Here is a 27500-nt window from a genome sequence, read left to right as displayed (position 1 = left end):
ACCATTTGCTTCCAACATACAGGTCCCAAAAGTCAGTTATTCCGTTAAGTACGTGTGAGACAGGTCCCTTCCTTTTGTTTAATGGGAGAATTAAATGTGTGCGCTGAGACAGGTTAATAAATCGCTTTCTTTTATTTTTACATCCCCCATTGCGATCCACAGTACCATCGCGACTGCGCCCTCGGTTCACGGGCCACAGCGCACCTTTGCCTGAGACGGATTCCCGAGGATGTTCGAGGTGGCTTCACCACCATCCACCTTCCTCAAACACGCGTGGAGGGAGGAGCTGCTTTCTTCTTGCATGGCCGAAACCCCGCCCAGGAAGGCTGTGCCCGTAGGATCCTGGCCAATTAGAGGCCAACAGAGAGGTGTGCTGACCAAGGGTTCTCCCAACTGAGGGAGGTCCATAAATTCCAGACTCACTGCGGCGTTGTTGGTGGGTTGCACGAGAGTGTTGGGAGGTTCTTAAGGGTTTTTGCTGTTACGAAGGGGTGGTTAAAAGGGGCGATTACGAAGAGTGGTCACAGGAGGTCTACGTTGCTGTCAGAAGGGGTTTTTGCTGTCACGAGTGTTGAGCAGAGGGCCATCGTGGCGGCGAATGTGTCTCTACTGGCCCTCTACAAGGAAGGACAGAGCGACCCTGACCCCCCCCTCTGTGGACTCCACCATTATTCGCCACCCGAACTCCGCCACGAGCCTCGAGTCCCCAACATGCGACTGGGGATTGGACCAACGACCTTTGTCAGGTGCCGCATCGCGGAGCACGCCCTCCCTTCGACGGTCAGGTACCCACCGAACTCTGATCCCCAGCTTGTCTCTCTCCACGGCTGTGAGGGTCCAATAAGACTCTGGGTTTATTTTCATTTGTGTGTGTGTCTGCGTGTCGGCCCATCTTTAAGAAGAACCGAATAAGTGTTTTTGGATCATTGTAAATACTTCCTGCATATTCGCGTTAAGTCTTGCCTTTGTCTTTTACTGTAATAAATTAATGAGAAATGTTCCCAGTCCGTTTCTGTCCCTTCTTGTATTGGTCAAGCATGGTTTGTATCTGAGTTGAGACGGGGTTTCATCCCCGGTAATCGGTGCATCGTAGCTGGAGCAGTAAGCATACCTTTGCAGCAGTAAGCATACCAGAGACGGAAACTTGTGAACCCTGAAGTGCCTTATTGAGGTATTCAAGGGATTGGAGAACGGGCAATGATGCAAACAGACCGAGAACACACTTTCCTGATGAAAGACAGCTTCGAATACCGTTCGCTCGCGATGCCGTGTTCGTACCAAAGTCATCACTTGCTTGTTGAAGGGCATCCAGTACCGCTTCATATTTATCCAATATAGATTTCACGGCAGGAGAACGAGTTAACCAACGCGTCGGGCAAATTGGCCTCAGGCATGTAGGGCAAGGAGTGTCAGCATCGTCAGCGTGGATATTCAAGTACAGATGCTTGAATTTTCCAGAGTTGTAGATGTTGCTGAGTACCTGGACATAATCAAGGGCGTCTCTTATGAACGGTGCAGTTTGTAGGGCTTTGGATGTAATGAGTTGGTGACATGAGCTCCACAGTGAACATAATTGGCCAGCGGTTGGAGTTTTTTTTAGCTGTGCTTGACAGCCCTTGTACTGTCCGGACATGTTGCTTGCCCATCGTGAGTCTACGCTCTAAGGTGTTCAATTGGGAGTTGACACCGAATTAAGACATCCTGAAGCATCTTACAAAGTGATACTCCTGTTGACTGTTGTTGACGATACTTGGTAGAGGCCGATGAGATCTTCTTGAACATCAAAGGAATCCATCACATAGCGCACACACACCGACTCCTGCTCATTACCCTGAATATATTGCGTTCCATCAGTTACAAGTCCGAACTGAGTGGACATTTCATTCACGTTTCTGCAGATATTTCTGAGGATGGCATGACTCATCAACTGTAGAATTTCGTTCTGAATTTCTCCACTTGTGAACGTCGTCTTCCTTGACAGCCACGTCTTGAGGTTTACATCATCTTCGGCCCGCAACTGTAAGAGCGTTTTGAAATTCCCTTCAGAGCATCCTTCCCACGAATTGCAAAACCTTGTCAGGCAAAATATTGCAGTGAAGTAATAATCTTCAGAAGTGCTGACCGTGCAGATCTTTGCTCTTCTAGCAGTTTTCTGCTCAGCTGCACATGGACACCAGGTTGACTTCTGCGACATTTCAGATTTTCAGAGGCAAGCCTATGTGTGTTTGATCGTTCGTGTTGTCTGAATTTTTCTGTAGTCTTTTTCCAGTTCCGAAAGCCCTTTGAGACAAATGCGTCTTCTGCAGACCGGGGAAGTTCGGTAAGTTTTTCACGAGAAGCGTCCATAAAGGTGTGACAGAGTACACCGCCGATGCTCTGATCAAAATTAAGCCACGGAAAATCTTTGAACCACTGTTGTTGAAACTTCAATTTTCGGTTTGGCAGTACTTGGACTGGGATACAATTGACATCATGAGGTTGAAAAGGCTGATCTGGGAAATTAGGCCGAGTACTCGCACATGCACCCTTTTCTGCTATCTTCTCCTTTGAATCGTCCACCTCTTTCTGGGAACTTGATTGCTCCAGGAGAGTGGTTGGGGATGTGCCACTTGATGCTGTCACGAAAAACTTTCTGCTATCCATATCCTCTATGAAACGAGAAGGGAATTACATTTCAGTTGAATAAATTTTGACATGTGAATTAGAAGGGTTATTTTTGCGTAACAGGGCATTTTTATTCGGTCTATCCTTTATCCTTATTCTGTCGGTCTATCCTTCGTCTTTGTCCTCGTGCAAACGGAAAATTATTCGGATGATGGCGGAAGAGAAATTCCTTCCGGAACGTTATTTTTCCAAGTAAAAATTGCAAACTACTAAGCCTAAGCTAGGTACATAGTGAAAATTTTCAATATCTCCAAAAGGTTTTTATTTTCATTCTATCAGATAGTTCATGGAAAAAGAAACATTTTGGTCTTTGAATCATTGAATTCTATTCAGTTGAACCAGAGATATTATATTTTTAGAAATTACGAAATCCAGGCTTAATTACATTTAGACGATGGGGAAAAGTTGTCACAGTTTTTTCAAGAAAATTAGAAAATCCATAAGGAAAAGTTATATAAATCAACAAGTTGTGGTCAGAATCATTTGAATTTCCCACTTTTCCCGAGTCCAATACTGGTTTGATTACGTCATCAACCAGCGTGTCTCCCGACTTTCGGGCAAGAAAACCGATATCGCGCACGTCAGTAGCGTGAAAACTCTGAACATTTCTGAAAGAAAAAAGCCTGAAAAAGCCATTAGCAGCACTAAAACTTGATTAGGTGTGTACCTACCTAAAATTAGGTGTGTACTCTATTTAATCCTACCTACCTTAGCCTTTTTTAGTCGGATTTTCGGGGTAATCTCATTACTACCCTATAGATACTGTGTAATCCGAGAACAGAATTCAAAAATAATTTTTCGTTCGTTTGTCCAAACCGCTTAGGTGAATTTTGCATATTTTTCAACAGCTACCTTTTAAAATCTATAATTTAATTCTCATATGTACGACGACCGAATGATACCGCTCGTTTTGTAGGTCTATACGTCCCCTAAGTCCAAGTACCGATGAAAAAAATATTTACATTAACCGCCGCAAAAGCGAGAGTGAATCAGCGCATTTTATTTGATGTTTCCCAAGTATTCAAAGCTAATTTAGTCGCCAAAATACCCACTTTCCTTCGATTTTCACCCGGTTTTCAACGTTGCAATTTAGGCCACTGTTATCGACTGCGAAATATGAAAACAGAATGACAAACTATCTTTCCGTTCGTTCGTGCGAGCCGGTAGAGTGGAACCGCGTCATCCTGCACAAGCTCCACCATCTCAATCAGCAAACAAGGCCGCGAAATCTTTTATTGGCTTATAACTCGACGGTGCAAAGTCACAAAAATTAAACACACACATCATCGTGCAGGTAATAATATCAGGCATCCGGCGATATAAGTTAGAAAGGTGAAATAAACTATTTTGGTCGCTAAAGGGGCCCCGAGCCGTTGCGGCCTAACACTATCCGAGGCGTGGCGCTCCGGGCCATGAAGCCGCGATTTCTTTAAACACTCATAAAATGACGATACAAAGTCTGAAAACGTCCCAACATACCTCAAAATGCCCAGGTCACGTTCCCTGTTAGTGGAAGAACAATCCAACGCTTGGCGAATTCTGCTTTGCAATGATAGGAAGAGCCAACATCGAAGGATCAAAAAGTGACGTCGCTGTGGACGCTTGGCCGGTGGGAGACCATGGCTTGGGAAGCACGGATTCTCAATGTTGAATTGTTAACCTATCATCTTTAATAGAACTATAATAGACCAATAAAACTAACGGTTCTTTTTCTTTTGTTGCTTTTGGCAAAAAGTAAAGATCCAGAGAGGCTCTGTATTGGGAACCCCCCCCTAATATTTATGTGAAATGGTTTGGTCCAACTCCCAAAGCCAAAGCAGACGTGAACGGCTTGTGAGTATGGAGACCATAACTTGGGAACCACTTGTCAGATTAACTTCAAACCTTGAAAACGCACATCCTCGGGTCCACAGCAATATACCTGGCAAGTTTCAAGTAGATCGGACCAGTGGTTGTCGAGAAATAGCGGTCGCAGAAAAACATGCCCACAGACAAACATGCACACACAGATTGCTGAAATTATAGAGAGATTTAAAAATTTATTCTTGTATTTGAGGAGCATCTCGGCCTGGTTGGACTGGAGCAGCTCGTTTTGTGTTAGGTAACTTATGTTCAATGAAAAAAGTAGGGGGAACAATCAATGTGTTGCCCCCCTTGATAAAAAGTGGGGGCATGTCCCCCCTGTGGTGTCTGAGGTGTAGCGGAACATGGAGGGCGAGAGCGCAGCAGTAACTTCGCTTTATTCCGCGTCCGAATGTACATCACTGACACCCCTAGCGGCGAGTCATGATATACGAAAACCCAATCACGTGATACAGCACACTCCTCCCCACGTAAAATGACAATTCTAATGATGGAATGACAATTATAACATGACCAAACGAAACCAATCAACAATCAAAATCCTCCAAGTACCGCGGCCGTCTCCTGACCCGCCTCGGACGGGCAGCGACGACAGACGGCCCAGGCTCAGACGCCTCCCGGCTTGGTCGAGGTGACACCCTCGCCGGACTCGCCCCATCCACAACAACAACCGCCCCCTGCCGACAAGCTTGCTCGTCGTCCTCGGGCAGGACTGAATCAGGTGAACAACGCGCGGGCATCGGCACGTCCGGCCCTGGCGATACAACGTCTGGCCACGGCGACATTACAGGTGGAAGTCCCACATTGCTCGGCGCGGGGGGGGGGGGGTGACGCTGAACAGCAATCATGCATTTGGTCCACGTGCCGCTTCCACACCTCCCCACCATCAGTCCGCACCATGCAATTCGCCGGCCCCAGTACCACAGAGACCACAGCCGGCACCCATTTGGACCCGTGGAAATAATCGCGCACCATCACCCGCTGTCCCACATCAAAACCGCGCAGCAGCGTCGGGCGCGACACCGCCCCACTCACCGACCCTCCAGGTCGCAGCAAATCCAGCCTGGACCGCAATGCCCGTCCAGAGACGAATGGCAGGAGAATCGCTGGTGACAGGATGAATAGCATTCCTGTATTGGAGCAAAAAGACATCGACCACCGACTGCACAGGTGCAACACCCCCCCCGCCCCCCGCCGTGCGCAAAGCCCATTTCAACATTTTAACAAACGACTCCGCCTGCCCATTCGTTGCAGGATGATACGGTGCGAACCTTAGATGTCGAATACCATTTTGACACATAAACTCATCAAATACACCTGCGATGAACTGCGGACTGTTATCAGAGACCAGAACCTCGGGTAACCCTTTATTAGCAAAGATCGTCCGCAGTTTTTCTTCTGTCATATTCGCTGATGTATGCTGCATTACTACAACCTCTGACCATTTAGACAATGCATCGATCACAATCAAAAACATTTTGCCATTAACCGGCCCTGCAAAATCCACATGGACCCTCTGCCAGGCCCTGGCTGGGGTAGGCCATAGTCCTGAAGCTTGACGCAGGTTATCAGCATCTGTATGACATGTAGTGCAACGCTTAACCAACTGCTCAATGTCAATGCAGTTTGCATGCTTTTCGGTGCTCCGGAACTGAATATCGTAATTGTGCGCAGCAAGAAACAGACACCACCGCTGTATCCGCACGGCCGCTACCACCGGTACCCCGCGTTCAGGTCTCAGGATGAATTGAAGTGGTTTGTGATCCGTCTGCAAAGTGAAATGCCGCCCCAGAAGGTATTGATGAAACCTCGGCACACCCCAGACGAGGCTGAGAGCCTCGCGCTCGATCTGGGCATATTCCCACTCTGCTGCGGACAGGGTCCGGAATGCAAAACAAACAGGCTGCTCGGAATCATCGTCCATCCTGTGGGAGAGCACTGCCCCGATGCCATATGCAGAGCTGTCGCATGCCAATAAGAGCGGACGCGCAGGCTCGTAGTGCACGAGGACCGTATCCTCTGTGAGCAGCCGCTTGACGCGGTCGAACGCCGCCTGGTGTGCAGGCCCCCAGGCGCAGCGCTCGTCCTTCCTGAGCAACCGCATTAACGGCGCAAGCTGTGAGCTGAGCCTGCGCACGAACCTCTGGTAATACTGGGCCATACCAATGAACGAGCGTAGCTGCGTCTTGTCGTGAGGCAGTGGCATGTGCTGAATCGCCTCCACCTTCCGAGGGCCTTTCAACAGCCCCTCTGGCGTGATGACGTGCCCGAGGTATTCCAAGTGCTGCTTGAAGAACGCGTACTTGTCTCTGTTCAAGCGCAGGCCACACGCTTCTTGCTTCGTCAGCACTTGGGCAATGTTCGCAAGATGCTCGTCCGCCGTTTTCCCCGCAATGAGCAAATCGTCCAGGTAGGTTTGAGCGGGCAGGCCAATGCAAACCTGATCCATGGCTTTCTGCCACAAGGCCGGGGCCGAAGCAATTCCAAAACAGAGTCGGGTATATCGATAGAGCCCTTGACACGTGTTGATTGTCAAAAGTTCGCTACTCTCGGGATCCATCGGCAGGTGAAAATATGCATCACGCAGACCAAGCTTCGTGAAGTATTGACTCCCTGCCAATCGTGCATATATTTCATCGATTGACGGCAGTAGATATTGCTCCACGCTGAGCCCCGGGTAACCGTGGACTTGAAGTCCCCGCACAATCGGATGTCTCCATTCCGTTTCGGCACCGTGACAACCGGGGTGGCCCAATCTGAGTACGACACCCATTCGATCACTCCACAGGCCTCCAGCCTATCCAGTTCACCCTTGACCTTGTCCCGCAGGGTATACGGCACCGGTCGTGGTTTACAAAACGAGGAACCACCCCCTCCTTCAGGAAGAGCTTTGCCTCCATGCCCTTGAGTTTCCAAAGGTCGTCGCAAAACAAACCTTGATGTCTTTACAGAATCTTCTCCAACTGATCCTCCCACCGGCTCGGCACGGGCTGCACAAGGTGAACGGCGGCCCAGTCCAGCTTGATGCGGGTCAGCCAGTCTCGGCCGAGGAGAGACGGTCCCTCCCCCACACGACGTACAATAGAAGCGCGGCGACCTGGCCTTGGTACCGCACAGACACGTCTGCCATCCCGACTGGCGTTATCTTCTCGCGGATGTACATAAACAGTGTGAAGTCGGACCTGATAAGCTTCAGGTCATTGAGTCTACGCGCGGTCTGTTTGCCGATGATCGACACCGCCGCACCCGTAACAACCTGAAACGTGATCGGCGTGTCGTTCACTTCGACTTCCACTGTCATCGGGTGCGCCGCCGCCGAGCCAATTGAAAACAGGTTCATCAACGGCTGCCGGCTTCGCCCCGGGTCGCCGAGGTCGCCTCGCACATCGCCGTCCATGACCCTAACGGTGGCCAATGCCCCTCGGCACACACACTTCAGATGAGCCACCTTGTGACAACGTAAACACACGGTGCTTTTAAATGGGCACACATGGCGCAGGTGTCGACCTCCGCATCCCAAACACGTCCACGGGGTCACTTCGCCGCTCGTGCGGCCACGCGGCGACGCCTGGCCCCGGCCCGCACTGAAGGTCGTGCGTGCGTCCTGGGGCGCTCGCGACACTGCGTGGGCCCCCAGGCCATCTGGCATGCTGCGGCCGGTGATGGCCTGAACATCTCCGAGAGTCTGCTCGACAGCTGTAGCAGTGTCGACCGCCGAGGTAAATGTAATGGCTTCACCCTTCAGCTGTAGAGCTGCCGAAACCATTTTCACATCTTGTAAACCAGAAATAAAGCGATCTCTGAGCCGAGCTGGACGCTCCACTGCCGTGAACTTGCAGGCCACGGAAGAATGCTTAATCCGCGCCACTAAATCAGCAACGCGCTCCTTTGTACCTTTCGAGAGGTGATCGAACTGGTATGGAGCCAGCTGTAATGACTTCTCCGGCGCCATGTGTGCTTTCATCCTCTGCACAATGTCCCAAAATGACAGCCCGTCATCACTGGGCTTGTCCGGCACCACCAAATCACTTAGCAGTCGATAATGCTCCGCCGACAGCGAGGCGAGCAAGATCGACTTCTGCTTGCCACATCCACATCATTCGCGTGGAAATAGCACCCCAATTGTTCCGAAAACAATTTGAAGTCGCCTCCGACGAAAATGGGCACCTGTCCGTGCGCCGTGACTCGTCGATCAACCATCCTTGTCAGCCAACTGTGGTGTCCGAGGTGCAGCGGAACATGGAAGGCGAGAGCGTAGCAGTAACTTCGCTTTATTCCGCGTCCGAATGTACATCACTGACACCCCTCGCGGGCAAGTCATGATATACGAAAACCCAATCACGTGATACAGCACACCCCCGTCCCCCACCAATCGACGCCCATACTCCATTGAAATGCCTCCATCCTCCTGCTGTGGCAGATATAGGTGAACTAGGTTTGACTTCCATATAGGAGGGAAGGTTGGACTACTGCTTGATAAACTTGGAGCTTGGTGTGTACTGTGAGGTGCTTGATCTTCCCTTCTCCCCGAGAGAGTATAACAAAGGCATGGGAAGCTCGTGAGATCCGGTGGTTAATCTCATCATCCAGTGACAAAAATTGGGAGGGGTACGGTCAAGATACTGGAACATTTCCACTACCTCCAGTCTATCATTGGCCACTGAAAACAGGTGGTGTTGGAGGAAAGCTGTCAGGAGAAGGTTGGTACATGATCTTGGTTTTGTTATGCTCAGGCCAAGTCCCCAAGCTGACACTTTTATCAGTCAGCCTGTAAGTGATCTGCTGCAACTCAGCTAGCCTCACTGTCTGCAACCAGAGCAGCAACATCACCAAACTACAGGTCCGTGACCAGCAAACTCAGTGACTTGTGGGAGCGACGAGCATCAAACACCTTCACCTGGATCTTAAACAGCAATGCAATACCTACTGGAGCTTCAGATAAGGCCTGTTATGTGACCCGAGTGAGAAAAAGGTTGAATATTTATCGTTGAATAGATTACATAATCATATATAACCTTGCACTGCTGAAAGGTAGGTTCAGTGATGCCAAAGCAGCCCATGCATGCATGGTCAGGATTGCATTGGGTGGTGTGCCTTTGCCTTTCCAGCAGAAGTTGTCTAGATAAGAATTTTAATTTTTTTCAGATAGCTCGCTCATTCAGAGACGAAGGAAACCACAGGAATATTATCATCTACTAAATAATGCTAGCAGACAGGACACCCAGTTTAATGTTGGACATCTGTTGGACACTCTTCGCGATGCATCTCCCTGCCTAAGAAGAAAGCACCAATCTAGAAGTTTACAGTCGGGTCAGTAATCTAACCCAGACGAGATAGCTCAAAGGAAAGGGCACTATTTCATCACCAAATTGTCAGACGAGGCATATATGCAAAATAAGAAGATTTATGTTTCCTTTGTAATTCTATATACATCAATGAAAAATCAATAAAATTGTAACCATTACTTGGGTTCCAATGTATCTCGTTCATAGAGCACTTTTGAATACATCTATGTTCACACACACACACACACACACACACACACACACACACACACACACACACACACACACACACACACACACACACACACACCTTTTTACATACAAGTCCTCCCTACTGAAGAAAATTTACATCACATCTGTGTATTGCAGCCAAACATGATGGAGTATAATGTCCATTCTAATCAACACCAAAGGAGCATGTGGATATGCACTGCTCTTTGAGCAGAGAACATGGTGTTGCTCGAATGTCGAGCCAAACTGCCTGCTGTCTCTCTCAAAGACGGTTCCCTTGACTCGAAAACAAAATCATTTCTCTCCATTACCAGGGAATCTTTTTTTTATTTTGCTGCTCATATTGCGATAATCTCTGAAACACGCTCTTCTACCTGTATTATGTGGATGTAAAAATGTACTTTAACATAAGTTTGTGGATGTTTCACCCACAACCCCCTCCCCGACCCTCCTTTTCAAATGCTAGCATTGCCTAATCTTATTTTCATACTTGGAATACACACTGGCAAAATAACAAACAGGTTCCAGTAATGAATAGTATGTGCACACTCTTATACACATTTCTTTGGATTCCAAGAGATAACACAGCATGGGATGAACTCCATCCATGCTAACTTACACAACACTTCATTTGAAGTCGGGGAAGAACAGGAAAACGATGCACTGCCAATTCAGGGTCTCGTCATCATCATCAATGATATTGATATTTTTTGGGCCATTCACCCCATGATGATTATTTTCATGGACGGGTTTCACAAGGTACATTTCGACAAAGATCAGTTCAGCCATCTCTGAAGCAAATGGTAACACACAGACACACACACACACCCCTCTTATAGGCCAGATTTTTTCTCTAAAAATTAAAATGTACTTTAAAAATCTACTCGTGAGATGCAGCCAGGCTCGTAGTGGGGCAATTTCGCTAAATATAGCATAACAATTGTGCATTTTGTTCGGAAAGCACCAAATTTGGCACACTAGTAGCCTATCATATTATGAACAGATTTGGATATTGGGCCATCTCAAAATTTTTGATGGCAGTGGAAAATGGCTGCCACAGCCATCAGCGGCTGAATTTGAGATGGCCCAATATCCAAATCTGTTCATAATATGATAGGCTACCAGTTGTGCCAAATTTGGTGCTTTCAGCACAAAATGCACAATTGCTATGCTATATTTAGCTAAGTTGCCCCACTATCGGAGTCCCCTTGGCTCAAGGCTTGCTCAACAAGGGCACACGGAGTCCCAGTAGCAGCGATGACATCTCCTGCACTGCATCCGCTAATGTTGGGCAATCCTTGCGAACACCTAGGGTGATTACCGAGCACAGAGCGAGCACCGCTGTGGTTGGTGTGTCCAGGCATGGCAAACGGGTTTTGGGAACAGACCTGTAGATGCACAGCAGCAGGATCTGCCAGCTCAGCACCTGGGACCATGAGCTCCCACACAACACGGGACTGAGTGCATCCCGCTCCAGCCCCCAGAGCACTTCGTTCATCACGGAGGTGAGCTTACTCTGATCATTATGCGAGCTCCACCCGCTCAGTTGCTCTTTCTCTTGGGCATCAGTTGTCATCCTGGCATCCTTCTTCCATGACCATACTCAATTCTGCCATTCTCGCTGGTCAGCACAGTTCTGACGCAGCCGTCAGGACCATGTTCAACAGATCAGTCATTGTCTCGGCAATGGACTTGGAGATATTTGGGCCATGTGGCTTGGAATGGCTCGTCATGTGACCGGCCATCCTGCATGCAACATCCTCGAGAGGAGGCCATGGCAAAGCATCTCCCATGCGGTGACGATGGAACAAACCGGGAAGTGACGTGCCTGCGATGTCATTGATGTTGCCGTCGTGAAACACTCAAGGACATCAATTCATAAGAGGATGCTTGGAGAGAGAGAAACAATGGAGCAGCAGAAATGATTCTTACCGTGTGTGTGTGTGTGTGTGTGTGTGTGTGTGTGTGTGTGTGTGTGTGTGTGTGTGTGTGTGTGTGAGTGTGTGTGTGTGTGTTTTTTTCATATCATGTATACTTCAAATATACATTACCTGGGGACATGCAATTGAATTTCATAGGGTATTTCTGGTGTCATGACAAATATAACATCATAATATGATGATGAAAGTGTGACAAGTGATTGGTGTGTACCTGCTTTTTATTTGTTCACCAGGCCTGTGGCAGAGGTTGTACACATATGACATGGATACAAGTGCATTAGAAGATTGTAATAAGTGTACTTTTACTTGAATCATAAGGGCATTATGAGACAAGAGACAAATCAATATAAAATATGGGATTTGAAACTTGCAATCCCTGTCTCAACAGTTGTGTGATAAGATACGATCAATAAGCAGGTCACCCCAACTTTGGTGTCATTCATGGTAAAATATTATGTAGATTGTAAAATTAATATCAAAATGCACAAGATTTTGTTTCCTCCATTTTTAAAAATTGTTTGTGGGCCAGACAGACAATTCTAAACTTTGTTTGCAAATACATTCTCAACAAGGCTGGAAGGGCCTCCAGATATGATCCAGGTGTGAGAAAAATCAAAAGATTATACTGTTGTAAATTACAGGCATGTACAAGTATACAGATGCAACCATTATCCAATTAATGACCATGTACTGCAACATTATACTGATAACAATAAATTTTGAGCCAAAGTACTACTAAACTGCAGATTAGTGTTCTGATTCATGTTCCAATTTGTGTTCAAAACATAACATTCAATTGAAATGAAGTTGTTCCTTGATCATAAACTAACGTCTGTCGAGACAGAAAGACAGACAGGCGTGAACCATTCGCTTAACCCACTTTTCGCTTTGCGTGTGTGGAGCAACAATGCAAGCAGAGCAACACAGGTTGCATATTCAGAAAAAATACAGTTGAGAAACAAATTTGTCCTGTTTGAAATTCGGATCAACATCGCAATAGATCCATATTTGTCTCAAAAATCATGTATTTCTGTTTCTGAACCACATCTATCAATATATACCATGAATGGGAGTATTATTAACAAAGTAGAATGAAGAAGTAGTCTTACTTGTGAAGTTGGTGTCAATCTGCATCAGCAGAGGAGTGAAATGGATGAAATCAAGAGGACATTGATTGAGAAAATAATGCTAAGTGCCATAGGAAGCAAGGAGAAGATGACATTTTGGGTGTTGGCTACTCTTTTACTCTGACGAAGGGTTAACATCTGAAACATCAGCTTCTCCCTGATTCTTACAACAGTTAGCATACCTCAATTAGCGTCATTATTACCTCTGTCCACCGAAGGTGGAGAGTTAAGTTTTCACCGCAGTCTGTTTGTTACTTCTGAAAATCGAAGATGTTTCAAGTATATTGGTTGGTTGCATGTGTTATTCGGTCTGCATGTCTGTTTGTTACTTGCGAAATGAAATATTTGCAAGTAGTATATTGGTTGCTCTGGTCTGTGATTGTCTGTGTTTGTATGCATGTCAATCACCTACAGGTCACAATTTTAAACTGATCTTCACGAAACATCAAGGAATGGTGTGGTTGGTCATTAGCAAGAAGCTTATCGATTTTGAGGTCAAAAGGTCAAAATATGCCAAAAGTCAACAACTTAGGTTAAATTTCGAACATCAACAATTTTTATCCCATTGACTTGAAATGTGAACAGGATTTGCATATTATGTCACCAAAATTCAACCACCAATGATTGAGGTCAACAACGAAGCTGGGATTTCTAAAATCCTCAATTTTCATCTCATTGACTTGAAATTTGAAGAGGATGCACATCAGGTCACTGAATTCAACCACCAATTATTTTTGAGGTCAACATAGACCAAAAGGACAACATAGGCCGGATTTCTAAAATTGTCAATTTTCATCCGATTAACTAAATTTTAAGAGGATTTCCAGATTTGAACATTGAATTCAACCACCAATTATTTTTCACGTCAAATTTGTAGGGATTTCGCAAGTATCCTGCTATGCACAACATCTTTCTTGATTGCGTCTGTGTTTGCAGGATATCTCAAAAAGTCGTGGACGGATTTAGATGAAATTTAGTGGGCAGGTTGGGTGTGATACGACAAATTGATTAGATTTTGGCGAAGATCCAGGTCCAGATACTGGAATTTTTTCAGTGATTCTTCCCCAGTGAATGATTGGACGAAAAGAGATATATAGCATGATCTCAAAAAGTTACTGACGGATTCGGATGAAACTTGGTAGACGAGTTGGTTAGATGACAAGACCAAGCTGATTCGATTTTGGTTCATGGTAGATTCCAGATCCGGCCTATCAGTGGGATACAAAATGCAAACTCATCAGCCTGCTGGAGGTATACGCTCTACCGAGTGCCCTTCTCGTTTACAATGCTTTTGTATTTCTCACTCCCCAAACAATATTTGTATATCAAATGAGGAAATTTGTCTTACTCATGAAGGCTGGTGTTGATATGCATTTTCATCAATTGCTCTACCTATCCTCTGCAACAGCATGGTGGATTGGTGGAGCAATGGACGAAATCAACAGGATGTTTTTCGAGGTATGCTAACCACTGTGGGAAGCAAGGACAATTTGACGTTTCGGGCATTAACCTTTCATCAGAGTAAAAGGGCGGGGTTAACGCCTGAAACGTCAGCTGCCCCTTGCTTCCCATAGCAGTTAGCATATATCAATCAATGTCTTGTTGATTTAATGCAACATTTATATCTCACTTGACAAAACTGCTTCTGACACATTTCATGATATTGCAGGTTTGTTTTACAGTATTTTTTTTTACAGAGATTAAGATCCATGGAAGAGCAAAACAATAGAGAGCAACAGGTCAAATTACCAACAAAGAAATGGAAAGCCACATGCGGACAAGAGGCATACATACAAATATTAGACAAGTATGTTGCCAACAAGAAAGGCCTCAGTTAGACATAGAGTACAATGATAGGTGGGTGAGAACAATAGAAAGAAAATGTCACCCGTTTGTAGAGGAGAAGGATCAACGAGAAAGGAATGGAAAAGACAAGGTATTGACCAGGGAAAACATGTGTCGACTGGGTTGGATCATCACTAAGTGGCCAAGGGGAAGAGCAAGACTGAATGTATTCTGGGACAATATTGCCCAAGTGGGGAAGAAGGGAAACAAAGGAATGCAGACGAACAGCTGTGAGCAATTTTATGCTGCCATTAAGTTCTGTCCAAATTTTCTGGTTTATATCATCATTCTATGTCAAGGCTTTGTAATCTTGTGTATATAAAAGGAAATGAACAGGAACGACAACAAGTTTACCAGTTGATTTGAACACCAGTTGATCAACAAAAAGAATGACCATTATAAAGGTATACCATTGGCTGACAATCAAGCTAACCTTGAGTTAGGCCTAAAGGGCCTAACCAAAATAAAAAAAATGTATAAAAAATTGTGAGAGGCACATATACATTGTGGGACACATCATTCCAGGTGAATGTGAAAACCTTGACACCCAGTTGCAGAGCACAGCACGTTTTACGGAAGCAATATAGTGTGGTGTCACAGCAGAGACAATGAACTGATGCTGAGAAATTTGAAGTGTGAACATAATATTGGGAAGAAGGTGGAAGGGAGAGAAAAGGGAACGAGGAAAAAAAAAAAGAGTGGTGAACAGTTGTCAATGTCCTATTGACTCATCTGGCTTATGAAAGTGTTTGAATTTTGCAGACCCATTGTTCTCTCCAGGGTTTCAAGATAGCCATTTACCACTACCTCAGAGAGACCACTACCTCAGTACTACAGTACTACGTTTACCACTACTACACTACCACTACCCCCTGTGCACCATCTATAATACTAGCCTCTTCTACCCAAAATTATCCCACTCCCAAGCATACCCCTTTTCCAGGTTATTGTGATTTTTCCCCCTCTTTCTCACCTCTTTTCAGTTGTTAGTTGCTTTGTTCCTTTTGTGTTTCATCCCTGATTTCCCAGTCCTTTTCTTGGTGCGTTTCATTCAGCTCAGCTTGTTCACCCCCATTAGCCTTCTCCTGCTCCCCGAGATCTCATTCTCACTTTTACGCTGCTGTTGGTGTTTCCCCCTTTCCATTTTGTTCCCTTCCATTCTGCTCTAGCTCTTCCCCGAGCCTCGACCATGTATGTATACATATATATATATATATATATATATATATATATATATATATATATATATATATATATATATATATATATATATACACATACATATAGTGAACTCAAACATCTGATGTCTGTTTTACTTGATCTTTCTTGATGATTGGATGTTTGTAATTACAATTAAGGGGTCCAAAGTCATCTCAATTGTTGACTCAAAGGAAACACACATGCAAAAACTTGAGTATGTTCATGTTCATGCACTTGGTGTATTGTATTACACCTTACACCACTTTTATCAATCAGAATATTAAATATTCAGGTTTAGGTCGATATCTGAAAGAGCTCTCTGCACCACATTTGAAACCGGAATGAACTTTGAGTGCTGCCAAGTGCAAGGTATTCGATGCCATCGTTCTTCTGTTGCTTTGATGTTTCAGGCATAACAAGACACTGGAGGTAGGGAGAGTGAATGCTTAATTGCATGAGATGTTTTTGCTACAACATTTTGAGTGCATCTCCAAACCTACATTTGATCAAGGTAATAGCTTCCCTTTTCCTCGACATGCAAGTTTAAATTTGCTTGAATAGCTATTTATCATGAAGCGGAAAAAGCACTTGGTCAAAGCAAGGCCCTCCTATAGCGAGGGTCCTAAAGGTACATGGAAGGCTTAAACTGATGACTTAACTAATTTGTTGGAAATAAGAGAATAGCCAGATGGTTCTGAAAGTGAACAATGTTATGTTTCTTGTAAATGCAAGTATACTTTAACATTTGGTGACATTTTTGGAATCGATTAAGCAGGTGAAACAAGCATTTGCCAAGATCTTCAATGAGGGTCACCATTGATTGAGCATTAATGAATTGCCAGTGGTTAGAAAGCAGGAATGGTTCGAAAGAGACAACGAAGGTGATCAACTCAGCATTTGACTTGTAACAAATTTGGAATTTAACCAGAATGCCAAGGCAAGCCTCCACCCTTGTCATACACAGACATCATTTTAGCTCTTTGGTTAACCATTTCGCAACTACAAGATAATGTTTTTTGATTTTACACATATAAAGTAGATGTACATTATGTATTTTATAGTACTTGCTTTAGTGTAAACTAAGGGCTGAAAGGATGGCCAAGAGGGATGCATACATGCCTCTAAGCTTTATAGCCTGGGTTAGAATCCTGACCCAGCTGTAAACTGTCATATCAATGTTTCACAGGCAGAGTAATTAATCAATGTGTGTGCTGTCCCTTGCATGGAGTTTGAATGGGTGTCCTGTCTGCCAGCATTTGTTGGTGGTGTTAAAGATCCCTTGGTGTCCGTTGTGAGGCAGAGGCAAGCTATCACTGGCACCCTGAACAAATTCGAAATTCCTGCCATAACCAGGAGAGGGCATTGTCCATGGTGATTGCATCAACGACAAAGCTGTGCCCTCAGTCAATGATGCTACCTTGAAGCCTTGTGCTGCATTATAAATGAAGAAATGTGTAAACTTTTTTTTTCTCCACAAGATCGAGGCTCATGGAAAATCAAGGTGATGGAGGATATGAACTGACAGGACAATAATCAATTATTGGACACAATAAGCAAGTTAATGAACAAATAGGAAACTAGAACTGGACTCGGAGGAGCAAACACCTCCACCAGGCTGAATAGTTTACATGTGATATCCCACTGATAGGCCGGATCTGCATCTGGACCTTATCCAAAATCAAATTGACTTGTTCTCGTCATCTACCCAATTCATCCACCAAGTTTTGTCAAAACCCATCCACAACGGTTTGAAATGTCACTCTACATCTCATTTTTGGCCCTTCGATCTCTCAATTATTAAGAATCACTTTTAAATTCTTGTAACATAACCACCAAAATCGAACCAATTCGTCCTTGTCAAATGCCAAACCTGTCCACCAAGTTTTGTCCCAATCCATCTGAAACTTTTTGAGATATCCTGCTCACAGACAGACAAATGAGGGTTAAAACATAACCTCCGCCCACCTTCGGTAGTGGAGGTAAATAGGAGAGAGAAGGAAAGGGAAGAAATACAGAAACCTGCAAATATGAATGTTGGTTTTGGAAGGGTTAATGGGGGTAAAACGATGTGGGTAAGTATGGCGGGGGTAACATGAGGTGGTGGTGCACAATCTACTTGAAACCATGGGGGGGAAGATTTTTCTTGATGAGATAATCGTACACTTACTTTTATCTCATCCTTGCTGTCTTTCATCTAGTTGTCATGCATTTGAAGGAAGGGATTGAAGATTTAAACACTGGAGGTCTTCAAATTATTTTGAATCAATTGTGCAAGCATTGCTATGAAAGACACCAACGACATATCTCATTTGTATGAGTGCTCTGGTGGCTGAACTGTGTCCCTCAACATTCCAATGATGTCAGACATAAAAACAGTGTGGGGGCAGGAGGTGGAAGGTGGGGTGATATGAAAACACCGAAATGGTTTGGAGGTTTCTGGAAAGTGAAGAATTAAAAAATATCTGCACCATTTTTAAACAAAGTCTAGACCCATGGGACCAAGGTGGACTTTCTGATTGACAAATGCTGGCAGGCTGGACAAGGACAGCATATTCAAGTGCAAACACCCATGCTGGGTCATGGAGACAGTCACTAGAGTGTGGTGGGCCCCAGATTGAGATGGCAAATGTTGCAGACAGAGCTGCGATGTGCGAATCTCTCAAGAGGATATTCGTTTTCAACCAGGCAAAGTTAGTGGAGTACAAAGACGCTACTAGGACAAGAACCCAGATGAATCTGAGTTCCACCATTGGCCTTTCCAGTATCATGGCTCTCGGAATACAGCAGATGTGCACTCTGAGTGTGAGGGTGTGAGATGCCAATAACGAGCACCTCATTAAATTTTGCTGGAGGAACCTTAATATGTTTTTTTTTCCCTTCTTTGTTGCTCTCCTACTGCTAGAAGTGATGCATTGAATCAACTCTCCATGGTGATTTTAATGAAAAAGGTAATTACAGAAAGGAACTCCCAATGTTATTGTTCTCAGGGCATATTGTCCATCTTTTAGTAAGGTAGAGCAGCTCATGGAAGAGCAGAACGACAGGAGACATCAGACCAACAGACAAAATTGGGCAAAGGGAAAAAAGTGAGATGACATCAAATGGATGTACCACAGCATAAGGAGAGGAATTGCAGGGGAAGGGTGAGAACAGGCTCTCAGTGGGTGCAGTAGAACTCATTAGGGGAAAATGGACAGACTATAAGGTGATGGTGGGCAACAGACTTAAAATCCTGCACGGAAGAGTTTGTGATAATGCATTCAGGAAGATAATTTAACAGATGAGAAAAAGAGGGGTAAGAAAAAAAGACATGGAGATGAGCATCGAATTTTGATTTGGGGAGGGTCACAAAGAATGGGTTTATGGCAGAATGTGGTTGGCCGAAAAGACCAAGGCAGGCACAAAGAGGTGAGAGGGAGACACAGAGAGAGTGAGAGAGTGAGAGAGTGAGAGAGTGAGAGAGTGAGAGAGTGAGAGAGTGAGAGAGTGAGAGAGTGAGAGAGTGAGAGAGTGAGAGAGTGAGAGAGTGAGAGAGTGAGAGAGTGAGAGAGTGAGAGAGGAGTGAGAGAGTGAGAGAGTGAGAGAGTGAGAGAGTGAGAGAGTGAGAGAGTGAGAGAGTGAGAGAGTGAGAGAGTGAGAGAGTGAGAGAGTGAGAGAGTGAGAGAGTGAGAGAGTGAGAGAGAGAGAGAGAGAGAGAGAGAGAGAGAGAGAGAGAGAGAGAGAGAGAGAGAGAGAGAGAGAGAGAGAGAGAGAGAGAGAGAGAGAGAGAGACAAAACCAGGATATAGAGCTAGTTAAAAAAAAACTGCAAAGTTACCAACCTACCTATAGTGAGCAAGTAGATCCTAAGTCTTGTGTTTTATTGTTCACGAGTAGAGTACCCGCCCTATGGTTGATCTTGTTCCAAGCACACAACACACTCTTCTGACGCATACCTTTATTTGGATAGTGTATAGGTAACTGACAGCTCTGTATATGCAAAATAAAAATAGAACCCGGGTTACGTGCATGAAGCAAAAACATACTTACTCCTTATAATTCCAAACACCTCACTCCACTGGAAAATGTGGGGACAAGAATATTGTACTGCAAATGGGAGACTTGTAATACCCCTACCTGTAGGTAGTGCAATATGATACACATTTACATAGAGAATTTCCATGTGCCCCCCAACCCCTGCAATACCACCGGCAAAGATAAAAACAACGCTGTACATTAATTGGGGCCATGCTGATCCTATGTAGCAAGTCTGGATGTAATCGGTCCAGAACCGGAGGAAGAGTAGCGTGACAAAGAAACACACAAACACCAATCCATTGTTGTAAGGATAGTTCTCTGCACAAACACTCAGAGCGAAGCTTTATAATTACTTATTACGTCGGAGTGATGAGTTTACAATGCGTGCATGCATGAAAGCTGCAAATAGTGGACAAAACAAGGGGGGAAACACCTGGGTAAATGAGGGGCACCAAGCACCAGCTTGCACAAAGGTGTGGCCCATGTGTTAATGAAGCAAATAACATTCCAGCATGCTAAGGGTCTTGTACAAAATTCTGCACAGCCCTGCATCGAGCATTTATAGGATATTCTGGAACGACGCTTGAGACAGCGTTTTACACCTCCATCAAACAGGTGCGAGTTGATTGACTTTCTTGCGGAAGAATGATGATTGACCGCATCCCTCCTGCAGAATTCCAGATGCTGGTGGACTCTGTGCCATGACACTAAACTGGCAGTATTGGCCGTACATGGTGGCCCAACACCCTATTAAGTGAATTTACATTGGTGTTTCCATATTTTTGGGTCACAACTTGTAGTTTGTAGTAGTTATAAACATTGTTGTTCTCTTTGCTATATTTGTTTTATTAATACAATTCCAAAGGTAACTCTTCAAAGAGAGTATGGACACCACTGAACACTTTCTTCAAAAAGTACGACCGATTCTGAAATATATGCCCAGGGAATTGACCGAGCTATCCAACCGAAACCTCGAAAATGAGCGATGGAAGTGGGAAGACAGGGTGTGTGGAAGGTGGGAGAAAGGGTAAGGATGTGGGGGAGGAAGGGCAGCGGAGGGAGGCTAAAATGAGCAAAAACATGAATGTTAAATTGAAAATTTACTGGCCTCTTGAAGTTCTGAACAAAACAAACAAACAATCAAACAAAAAAATACATGAATCACAATTATAGTGAAAAACTGCAATGTGTTTTAACATGTAAAATAAATCCAAAGCATGAAAGGAAAGCAAATATCAGACATACTAAAACAAAGTAAGCCCAAGTAGTTTACAAGCAATAGTGGAGAACGAGGCAGCAGTGCAGAAAAAAACACAAGCTGAGGGATGCTTCAATTAACTCAACATGGCAGATGAGTCCCAAAAGACAGAACGTTTGCAAACATATCCTCCAAATATTAAAGGAAGGATTCAGAGACGGATGTGAGAATACATGAATAGAAATTGAGAAGCCAGCATGACAATAGTTAATTGGTTAATATTGCTATGGATGTGGATTTGTGGTAATTGGGTTTGTTTATACTCGTTATTTCCTTCATACATGTTTAGCATAACCGTACATAACAAGCTGTTTTCGTGAAGTTCCCTCCATCTTCCCTCCCAGCCTATTTGTGTCAACACACTCATTTCCTCCACCCTGGTGTTTGACGTTGTTTTTTTTCCCTATTGTGGTTGATTAACGGTTTTCCCATTACTGTAATGAAATAAGAGCAGTGCCAGGATCCACGTGAACCACTGACAGCCATATGGAACGGCACCATCGAGAACGAGTTGTGTCCATGTGGCTCGCATGAGCATAGGCCATACAAGAGCACGAGACTCCGAGAAGGTGGGGGGTAAGGCTCCTTGGAGAGGGGTCAATCAGTCCACAACGTATGGTCACTGGCACCACCCGAACCACAAAGAAAAACTAGAAGAGGACTGCCAAGAGCGGAAATCGTTCCCTCTTGTCTAGACTTCCTGCACTCTGTGCCTCGGACTCCCACACACTGCCTTGCTAACCAGACTCCGCACTCGCTCTCTCACCCTGGTTCGGTTCCCACTGCGCTCTGGTCCTGCAGCTCTCTCAACACGAGTTCCGGCTATTCAAGTTGCGCTGTTGGCTCGGATGAACAAATGAAACCTGAAGCTGTACCATAGGGAGTTTTGGCACCAAGCTACGCGCGAGCAATGTCGCACATGCGAGAGCTTCTTTTGTGTCCCGTATTCTCCCACAATCTCTCTGATCACCCAAGTGAGTGAGGCCTTTTAACGACATAGATAATTCAGTGTGCCGTGGTATTGTGGGTGGGAGGATCATTTTCTTTATCCATTACTGTAATTCGTCATCACCCCAGCGGCCATGTCTTTCTTCTCCCCCTCCACTATTTACTGTTGCGAAATACTGGCGAAAGAAAACCTGTGCATTGTGATTACCTGTGAGACATGGAACTCTCCTGACGCGTAAAATAATTGGCACGTAGTCTCGATCGCAAGTAGCCCTGAGGCCATTAAGAGTAAAACAAAATGTGCGCACTGACATCACATGTGCAGACCTGACTAGGTGACGTAGGCAGATCACCCCCCTCCCTAAAAGTCATTGATGAGCCAGCTGGGTTTTTGTAACCGACTGACGCAAGGTTTGCAGAAGCTTAGAATCCAGATCCCTTTTACTGCTGCCTTTAGTTATATTTTGAACCCACAATCTCTAAATTAGAAACACGGTAAACCCTTAAACGTCGTGGATGCTATGTTCCTGGAAAACGCCAAGAATATCAAAACCACGAATGCTAAAACTGAGGGCCTATGGGGAAAAGGGGGTTATGTTCCGAAACTTAGAAGAAAATGTAGAGGAACGAAGGTGGCAGCCAAAAATAAACATATCACAATTGAAAAGAGAGTTCATAGAACACCTTACCCTATGCTGTATTGATGAAAACGACATGGGAAGTGTCTTGTAAACTCTTGCTTTGCGTGTTCCCAACACGATGTATATTTCCTATGAGCCACCATTTTGTCTGAATGTCGATATTTCCAAACGCTGAGAGAACGAGCAGAAAATTTGATAATTTTGTTATTCAAGGTCTCGTAATGGAGCTGCCACTTACAGACAAATGGACACACTGACGAGACAAACATTTATCACAGCCACTGAGCTTGGGGGAAGTGCCCTCACTTCCCAGGATACTCTTGAGTACCAGCAATTGCATAACAATTGCACCGCTTTCCTCCGGAGGAATTTTCTCCTCCCCATGGATGCCAACCGATGGGGATTCTTTGTGCTCTATCCCTTTCAATGCTGAGCATCAAGGAAGCAGCAAGTACCATTTTTAAAGCCTTTGGTATGACTCGGCTGGGATTTTAACTGCTTTGATTTTTTTTTAATTTGATTTGAACTTATTGAATTGAAATAAAATGAAGATCTTAAAGGCTGTAGAAAATATAGCTATTTTCTGAAGTTTACCGCTGTTGAGGCACCGTCTTTTACACAATTCGATTTAACAAGTGAAAATATTTATTTGTGCCTGTTGTTTGTGTCCTGCATGACATCCCTAAAACCAGAAAGTTTTATGTTTGGACTTTGGAATGATTTTTAATTTGTTTGACTGCCAGAGGAAAAGATTATCTCGCTCCTCCATGAGCATGTGCGATAGGGACATGTTCAGAGTCAAGGTCCTGCTAAACTACAGGTTCATTTTCCGATCCGTGTTCAAATTATATCATTCAATTGAAATCAAGTTGTTCCTCAATCAAACTGACGTTTGTGGATGGATGAACAGACAGAAGTGAACAAACTGCTTAACCCTGCCTTTAGCTTTGCGTGCACGCAGCAACTAGGACTACACTCGGTAGAGTGCATCCCTCCGCCAGACTGGAAAGAATCGATTAATCCTCGTCACACACCAACCCGTCCAACAAGTTTCATCCGAATACGTCCACAACTTTTCTGAGACATCTTTCTCCCAGACAAACAGACAAATAGGGGTGAAAACAACCTCCACCCACCATTGATGGTAGAAGTAAATACTCTGCATAAAGTGCCAAGGTTGCTCAAAAAACTGACTGGAATGGTTGTTTATGAAGGAAGAATGCAAAAGTAGAAATTATTAGACTGTGGAGTGATATCACAAAAGGGATTCAATGAACAATGCATTACTGAGGCACAGCCGTGCCACTGAAGCAGTGCCCCTCCACACGAGGGCCAGAATTTGGAAATTGACCAGGTTACTGATGATTAATCACTGACTACTGAAAGAAACCGGCAGATTTTTAACATCCATCTGCTCATGCTGACAGAGAGGTCCACAGCTGAATGTCCACTTGCGTCGTCATGCTCATTGATGTAGCATCCTACTTGTGGCACCAGTCTGACAGTTCATAGTCGACTCGGTAATTAAAGCAAGACGAGACAGCTCAAGGCTCTGTCTAGTCTTTGAGAGTTAACATGTCACTGGTGATTCAGCCTCTTGAATACGTTCCACCATCTGCATCGTGTAAATCAGTCAATTTACAATGAGGAGTTTACATTTATATTGAATAATTACATTACATAAGGAAAGGCCTCTGCATATTATGGATAGGGTAATCACAAAATTAAGAGACATCAACTAAATTATTTAATTGCTACAAAAAAGCAATGCATCAACAAACAAGAAACAATTCCAAGGTGAAACAGCATCAATAAATTACAAAAATTTCATACTAAATTTTTGGCACGTCCATCAAGGATGGCAAATGTGATGAAACAATAAAAAGAAAAATTATATGTACAAATAGAATTATCTATCGCTTCGGGAATATACGATGCTCGTGGGGTATGCTAACACATTGTAAGAAGTAATGAACCGTGCTTCCCATGGGTGAAACTGCAGAACTTTTGAAAAAAAGTAAAAACGAGATTTTCCTCGGGGAAGTCTGGGGGTATGCTCACCCATAAAATTTTGAAAAATCGGTCAAAATATGCATTTTGGGGGTGATCCTGTTCAAATTGCAACAAAACAAAAGTATGTAAATTAAAGTGATATTTGGGAAAGAATATTTTTTATTTCACCAAAACATCGATTGCTGGAGCTTGGTGTTGACTTAATGGTTTGGATAGCTGGCTTAAGATCTTGGGGTCTTGAGTTCAAGCCCCTTATTTTCGTTGAATTAACACCAGGTGGGTTGACTCAGCCTGTCAGCCTTCTGAGGTTGGCAAAATGAGTACCAGCTAACAAGTAACAGAGGGCACTATCAGTGGTACAGCTGCACCCCAGAAAATGATGGTCAAGCAGCCACATTCTGCATACAAATAAATAAATAAAAATCCATTGCTGGGAAGATCATTACCTCTGCCACCGAAGGTGAAGGAGGTCATGTTTTGACCCCTTTCTGTCTGTTTGTCTGTCTGTCTGTGTACAGGATATCTCAAAAAGTTGTGGACTGATCCAAATGAAATTTTGTGGACAGGTTTGATATATGACAAGGATCAGCTGATTAGATTTTAGTGAAGATCCGGATCTGGATACTGAAATTTTTAAAGTGATTCTTCACCATTGAGATAGGGCTAAACTAATATAGTAGAGTATGATATCTCAAAAACTTATGAATGGATTCGGATGAAACTTAGTGGACATGTTGATTGTTTGACCACAAAAAATTGATTGGATTTTGGTGAATATCCGAATCCGGATCCGACTGCAAGAATTGTTAAGTTTCTTTACATTGAGAGAAAGGCCTCAAAAACCATATATAGCACGATATCTCAAAAATATATTGGGCCAAATATGTTCTCGTGGATCTCGTGGCATGCGGGGCACAGGTATATGCTCCACCAAGTGCCCTTCCAATTTTCATTCCATAATCATAAAAGAAATGAATAGTGAAGACCACATACCTTTCCAGGACTTTTAATACAAGAGTTTTGCACTGGAGTGGTTAAGCGGAATCAACCTCATTTGTGGTGAAAACCAGGTCAGGTCAGATATGGAAGCATGTGCCAGAGCAGCACATGGCTGTGTCCACTTTCTGCCGGTACTCCAGGGGCTTCCATCTGGCCATCACCCAGGCAGATGCCTGGCCCATCCCCATCTCCTTGAGATGCTGATCAACCTGCTACAACCAAGAGGCACATGGTTGGCCCATTTTTCCTCCTCCACTCAAGAGGCTCCCTCACTGAGAGAATCTGGTGAGCAGGATCAGTGTCAGGAAAATGAGCCACATGTTCATACAGCTGCAGCTGACCATTTCAACCTTTACAACAAATGGAGCTTTACACCATTTCAACCGGTGCACCGCAGCCTGTGCTTCCACAAACGATGGTGGAACACAGTTAATTGGAGGGTCAGCAATCGGGATTGTAACACCCCTGACATCCAACTCGACAGCTGGTGTATCAGCCTGGGATAGCCAATCAAAGTAACAGACCGAGCGGGCCTTGACTTCAGACTCCTCTGTCAAGAGCCCACCACACTCTGCTCTAACTGCAGTACACCGAGGGATGGGCTTGGAGGAATGCAATGCACAAATTCCCCTGTAAGCAGGACGAGAAACACCTGACCACAGGTAATGCTCTACCGCCTCACAGATTCTTTGCACATAGTCCTCCTTGTCCCCACTGAGTGCATGTGCAGTTTTATGCTTCAGCTCCCTGAACAGCTCAGCTCTGGCATTCAGCCTGGCCCTGTGATTCTAGTCAAAGGTATCCCTTGAGAGACAAAATTTTTCTTTGCCCTATTGTTTGATCCAAGACATCTACCGGCAACAACAAGGTTGGTGGTCTTGAAGGCATTCCGCAACTCTTCAGGATCCCCCAAAGCACCCAGACTGCCCAAATCTCCACTCTGCCAGTTCGCAAACTCCTCAGCTACCTTCTCATCCTTGAGCTTGCCAACATCCAGCCTTGGCTGGGATGGTACCAATATCCTGGATTGAAGCTGCAATTTCAGAGTTTCTACAAACCTGTGGTCGATATTGAGGAACTAAGCACTCCTGCAGACCCTGCAATTCTGGATCATCCTCCAGCGACTATATCAATGAGCACATGGTCAATCTCCTTTGCCACACCACCTGAATTGGAATACCATGTCCAGCAATGAGACTGTGGGCACTGAAACCATGAACCAGCCACCCTAAGTCCATGACTTCTTGCAAAGTCATGGAACTTAGTGCTATACTGGTTCATAGTTCCAGACCAATGGGGACCAACACATATCTCATAACCATCCCGGTCAGTTGCAGTCAATGCATTGAAATGCCTCAAGACTGGAAGAGTTTCTCACCTCGGGCACTGATCAACCACAGACTCGAGCATGGCATAGAATGTGTCCTTTACTGTGAGATCACTTGCCTCAGTCGGAGCATTTACAGAGAC

At 44.6% G+C, this 27500-nt stretch overlaps 1 protein-coding gene and 1 pseudogene across 2 annotated transcripts in view; both read right to left on the bottom strand.

Moving 5' to 3' along the window:
- The window catches only part of LOC147015879 (leucine-rich repeat transmembrane neuronal protein 3-like), a 262950-nt gene that overhangs the window by 210759 nt on the left and 24691 nt on the right, over positions 1-27500 (bottom strand). The gene's annotated exons all lie outside the window — the stretch shown is intronic.
- Positions 11120-15761, bottom strand: LOC147015880 (ribonuclease P protein subunit p38-like; annotated as a pseudogene).

This window comes from Eptatretus burgeri, chromosome 12 (assembly GCF_056783735.1).
Source record: "Eptatretus burgeri isolate ZD-2024b chromosome 12, Ebu_testis_v1, whole genome shotgun sequence".
Classification (NCBI taxonomy): domain Eukaryota; kingdom Metazoa; phylum Chordata; class Myxini; order Myxiniformes; family Myxinidae; genus Eptatretus; species Eptatretus burgeri.
The sequence above is the reverse complement of the archived record's forward strand: the minus strand, read 5'-3'. Positions and strand labels throughout refer to the sequence as shown.